The 5,776-nt window shown below is 41.2% G+C and overlaps 1 protein-coding gene across 3 annotated transcripts in view; it reads left to right on the top strand.

The window, feature by feature from the left end:
- Positions 1-5,776, top strand: part of TRIM13 (tripartite motif containing 13) — a 40,286-nt gene that overhangs the window by 19,590 nt on the left and 14,920 nt on the right. The window contains exons 1-2 of one of the 3 annotated variants that reach the window (XM_014537188.1): positions 1,687-1,821; positions 2,229-2,338. The exons of 1 other annotated variant lie outside the window; for it this stretch is intronic. The gene's annotated coding sequence lies outside the window, so the exon portion shown is untranslated. Of the gene's footprint in view, positions 1-1,686; positions 1,822-2,228; positions 2,339-5,776 lie in introns of those variants that run through there. One more of the 3 variants, XM_014537187.1, reaches the window with a different exon arrangement.

The following is a 5,776-nucleotide window of genomic DNA, read 5'->3' as shown; positions in this document are numbered from 1 at the left end:
AAAAAAACAAACAAACAAAAAATCTATCTATCTATCTATCTATCTATCTATCTATCTATATATATATATATATGCCTAAGCGACTGCTTGATTATTCGACTGTTCAACCACTGACTACCAGGAGGCAGATGCTCCAACCAGTAGGTTAGCTTGCTGCTGGGGTCTGGCTGATTGGGACTGGGCGAGACGGGCCAGACACGCCCTGGAGCCCTCCTGCAGTCCCTCCCCGGCTCTGATCAGCTCCGATCAGCCCTGATTGGGACTGGGTGAGATGGCCCCGATCAGCCCAATCGCCGTGATAGGGACTGGGCACGAGGGGCTGGACACGCCCTGGAGCCCTCTTGTGCTCCCTTCCCAGCCCCGATCGTGCGTGCACTGGTGGGGTCCCAGATTGCGAGAGGGTGCAGGCCAGGCCGAGGGACCCCACCGGTGCACAAATCCATGCACCGGGCCTCTAGTTTATAATAATATAAAACTGATATTGAAAATTTTCCAAATTCTATCCCCTCAAATTGACAATTTGGTGTGTATTCCTCCAAGTATTTTTTCCTAACCATATGCTACCAATTACATTTCTTTTCAAAATTGGAATCATAGTATACATAGTTTTTAACCTGATTTTTCGCTTAAAATATCTTATACATATCTCATTATCAACACATACAGCTTTATCTTCTTTTTAATAGTTATATACTATTAACTGTGTTGTGTTTTTAATATATAAATTTTATAATCTTATTTAATTATATTAAGTTTTTGTGGCATATTGTTCAATTTTTATGCTTAGAAAGAAGGTTCTCAATTTTTTATAAGAATTTTCTGATGGACTATTCAAGAAACTATCCTAATTTTAAAAGACAAATTATGTTGTGAATGAGTGAAGACTACTGACACATTTGTATAAACTATAGGAGGAATCTGGAAAAACTTTGCAAATGAATGGGGAAAATATTATCTTGATAAGATAAAATATATTGAAGTGCCTATTTTAAGTGAATAAAATTCACAATATATTGCCATTGCAGCTGATCTCAACAGCTAATTTTTAGAGATTTAAAATACATCAATGATCTTTGAAAGAGAGAACTCTTACTACCCCAAAATATTCATGAAAAAATTCATAAGCACTGTGTTAAGTGCTAGGAATGCACTGAGAAAACACAGGCAGATGCTCACAAACACACACAATCTCTGCTTTTACAGAGTTTACAGTTAAGTGGGAGACAAACCTTATTCAAATAATGATGCAAATAAATATATAATAACAAACTGCAGTGTGTGCAATAGAAGAAGAGTATAGGATAAGAGCTGATTAAGATGGAACTGTCCTAGGCTTAGAACATCATGGAAAGCTAACCTGGGGTGTATCAGTTGTGCTGTGGTTGGAGGTAAGGATGGAGAGGTGGGTTTGATGCCAGGTGAGGGGGTGCATTACAGAGAGAAGAAACTATAAGGGCAGGAACCCTGAAGCTGGAAGGAGAATAAGCCCTGGGTAACACAAGGGCTAGCTGAAATGCCTGCAAGAGGAAGAAGGAGCATGCCTCTGCTAAGGTATTTAAATTCAAACAGTTTTCACCATTCAAAAATGATGTAAATATAGGCTTTCAGGTTGTGTGAGTCACTGAATGATAGTTGAAGTCCTGTGAGTGTCCTGAAACTGAGTGTTCAAAAAATTCCAGAATTTAAGTGCTGGATAGAAGAGAATGCCCCAGCAAGTATTCCTGAGTTGAAAAAAGAAAAGCCAGGAGTGAGAATGATATAACTAAAGGCCAGGGAGAGAGGACCTTTTAAAGAGGCAGTGAGTGCTGCTATGAGATCAAGGTAAATGAGAACTGAAAAAAAGTCCATTGAATTTCACAACATGGAGGTCAACGACCTTTACAAAATGTCTAAACTCTGCTGATATTGTATAATGAGTTTCATGCGTCTTCTGAATTGTCTGTGTCTTTTGCCAGACTGGGAGGGGTGTGGGCTGCTTTAGATCCAGTGCAAGCTCCTGGAGGTCCAGCCACATTCTAGCAACAACGAACATGGCGTTATAAACAACAAAAGCATTATATGAAAAACACATTTTTGACAAGGCATTTATTACCACATGCTTTGACATAAAAATCAACTGGGTTCTTATTAAAAAACATCTGTAATACTCTCAACATTAAAAGATAATTTAAAAAAAGAAAAAAACATGAAATGTATTTCTTGCACAATACTTGTACAATTTCTTGTAGGTATCTGATAAATCTAGATATTCAGAACCAAAATTCTGTATAACTGAAATATATGGAATCTGGAATTTCTTCAAACCAGGGACAAATTCCTTTAATTTTTCAAGTTTTAGGTAAGTTTCTGCCTTTTGTGATAAATGTATTTTTACAGATAGACTTTTTTTCTTTTAAATGGAATATTTTGGATGTTAAATTTCTTTAAAATTCTAGAGCTTTTTAAAAAACTGCAGTCTTCCTTTCATCAAGTGTGACGTTTTTCCCTTTTTCTCTCCTTAAGTACAGGGAAGGAGGTATAGATAGAAGTGGAAGGATATATACTTTTTAAAAGGTCATCCTGGGCTGGGTGTGGAAAAGCAAAAATTATGATGCTTGCTTCCTCTACTTCAATAGGCAGTTTAGCTCTGCTTAAGACTATCACGGGAGCCTCAAAGTTATAAATCCAAGGCAACTGTAATCAAACCCAGCATGGTTTCTTCTTTCATATAACAGTAGCAACCATTTATTAAGCACCTGCTATGTGTCAGACACAATGTTGGTGGCTTTAAATATTATTTCCATAATCAAGTAAATCGTGATCCCCATTTTACAGAAGACTAAAGCTTTGAGATGCTAAGTAACTTGAACAATTAGTGAGTAAGTGGTAGAGCTAGATTATGGATGCAGAACTGGTTCCAAAGCCTCTGCTCTTTTCACACCTTGCGATGTTAGTGCCTTTTATTGTTAGGGGTCCTCCTTGGGGGATGTTGGGGCTTGCACTCCCGACTTAGACAGCTGTTGGGAAGAACAGAAAAATAAAATGTTCAAGCGTATCTGAGGAGGCTCACCAGCACCCCTCTCCTGCACAAAAATTGCTCCAGGCTTACTTATTAGATATTCCCCATTCTGAAAATTTATATTTCAGTGTACACCAAATTGGCACTGTCCTTTTGTTTTTTAATGGAACACCTGCTCACATGTCTTGGTAGGTGGAAAGAAAGCGGATTTTTTTTTTAAATCTTTGTCAAGGTTCAGCACAAAAACAATAAAACAATGCAACAAATAAGATTGTGTATATATGAAGTTCTACCTATAAATATACTTATCACAAATAACAGAAAGAAATAAGACTATATCCATAGTCTTATTACTGTGCCGATGCATTAATTCCAATCTTTAGTTGTTAGTTTACTTATGTGAAGACTAGTCAATAGAAGGAAATTCCAGTGTGACAGAATTTTGACAATCGCTCAATGTTATCTCTAACAGGATCTAGTTACATTGTGCTCTTCCAGGAAGGATGTACGCTGTGTATATGTTTTAATCTGGCCCACCGTTACTCTCTTTTCTAGTTATACTATATGTGAGATTCCCTGACTGATATTTTTTTTAGGATCATGGGAAGAGAGAGAGCCCCGTCTTCCTTCCTTATTTTTCTATACTTAGGAGTTTAAATATATAATGTTCTCTTAGTAACTTTTTAAAAAACAACCTAGAGGTTTCTATGCATGTTTAACCAGTGTTTTACATTTAGTTTGGCAGAAGTTTATTAATTAGAACTATATAAATATGTATTATACAATTACATTAAGGATAAATTGTGATTTATGTGTTAATAACCTAACTTTCTCTCTTGGATCATTTTAATAGTGAGATATTTAAAATGTTTCTATAAATCAGCATTTAAAAATAATACTAATATAGGAGACTGGGGTGCAGTTTTTATTGGCACTGACAGTTACTGTGCTATAGAAAGAACCTAAACCTGGAACCTGACTTTAGCTCTGCCTCTTATTTACTTCAGAGAACTCCCTTCATCCCTTTCTTCATCTATAGAATGAGGATAATTTCCACTCCACAGTGTTCTTATGAAGATTAAATGACATAAATATAGCAATGTTCTAGAAAGACAAAACTGGATTTAAGGGACCTTGGGCATGGTGAGGAACTGGACATCTCAGAATAGTAGGGAGGTGCTTTTTATGGGGTTTGAGCAAAACATTTATTAGTCATGAGGCTCAAATTCTATGTATGGTAGGCCTCAAATACCTTTCTCCCAAATTCTAAGCCCAGACTTCCCCACCTGGGTGAACTCAACCCCAGGGCATATTCTGTGACTTTTTTGTCCTTGTTTCACTTCCCCCAGACTATAAAATTTGGAGAAGCCATTCCTTCATCTTTACATCCTTCTTATAACTGCTCATTGGTTAAGTGCTTAATGTGTTTATAGTAGACTAGAGGCCCGGTGCATGAATTCGTGCATGGGTGGGGTCGCTTGGCCTGCCCAGGGATTGAGGCCTATTGGGGGGCTGGCCAGGGGCATGGACCCCGGGAGGTTGGCTGGCTGGCCCCCCAATTGTGGCCTATTTGGGGGGCTGGCCGGCAGGGGGGAGGGACCATGGGTGGTTGGCTGTGGGAGTGAACTGACCACCAGGGGGCAGCTCTGCATTGAGCATTTGCCCCCTGGTGGTCAGTGCACATCATTACCGGTCGGGGGAGGTTGGCTGTGGGAGTGAACTGACCACCAGGGGGCAGCTCTGCATTGAGCATTTGCCCCCTGGTGGTCAGTGCACATCATAGCTACCGGTCGGTTGACTTGTCGTTCCAGGTGTTCGGTTGTCTGGTTGCTTAGGCTTTTACTGGTATGTTTATAGACTAGAGGCCTGGTGCACAAATTTGTGCACCAGTGGGGTCCCTTGGCCTGGCCTGTGGGATCGGGCCGAAACCGACTCTCCGACATCCCCCTAAGGGTCCCAGATTTCGAGAGGGTGCAGGCCAGGCCAAGGGACCCCCACTGGTGCACAATCAGGGCCAGGGAGGGACATGGGAGGTTGGCCAGCTGGGAAGGGACCGAGGGAGGGCTCCAGGGGTATCCGGCCCATCTTGCTCAGTCCTGATTGGTTGGACCCCAGCAGCAAGCTAACCCACGGATCAGAGCGTCTGCCCTCTGGTGGTCAGTGCACATCATAGCAAGCAGTTGAATGGTCTTAGCATATCATTAGCATATTACGCTTTGCTTGGTTGAACGGACACTTAGAGCATATTAGGCTTTTATTATATAGGATAAGGTCCTTACACAGAGAGCTGCACATCAGAACAGTGAGTTAGATTAGCAACTGAAAAGCCATTAGTGGCTCATTAAGTTAAAGCCAATTTTAAGTTCCTCCTTCTCTCAAGGAAAGAGCAGTGGTGTTTTTCCTGAATGAAATCTTAAATAGAATTGGGCCGCTTAGTGTTCAGTTTAAAGCCTGCAAAGATACAGGTGCAAGGTTGGGTGTGGGGACAACAGTTCACTTTGGTTGTGCTCCGGCTGGAACCCCCTGGCTTTGGTCCCAACAGGAGTGCCCGTCCCAGTCCCACCCGCCCGGTTGTGGGGTGCGAGGCAGTCAGCTGTCTTCCGCCCCGCAGGCCGCTGTGGCCGGGCTTCTGGTCTTGAGAGATGCAGATGAAGTGGTGTGAAGGGTTGGGCTTTTTTTTTGTTCCTTAAAATGCAACGAACAAAAAAAAAAGTACAACAATCCAAACCCAACCATCTTGCTGCACGCTGGCTTCCCGGCTGGCTCCCCCAGACTCCA

The sequence above is a fragment of the Myotis brandtii genome, unplaced genomic scaffold, assembly GCF_000412655.1.
Source record: "Myotis brandtii unplaced genomic scaffold, ASM41265v1 scaffold174, whole genome shotgun sequence".
Classification (NCBI taxonomy): domain Eukaryota; kingdom Metazoa; phylum Chordata; class Mammalia; order Chiroptera; family Vespertilionidae; genus Myotis; species Myotis brandtii.
The sequence above is the reverse complement of the archived record's forward strand: the minus strand, read 5'-3'. Positions and strand labels throughout refer to the sequence as shown.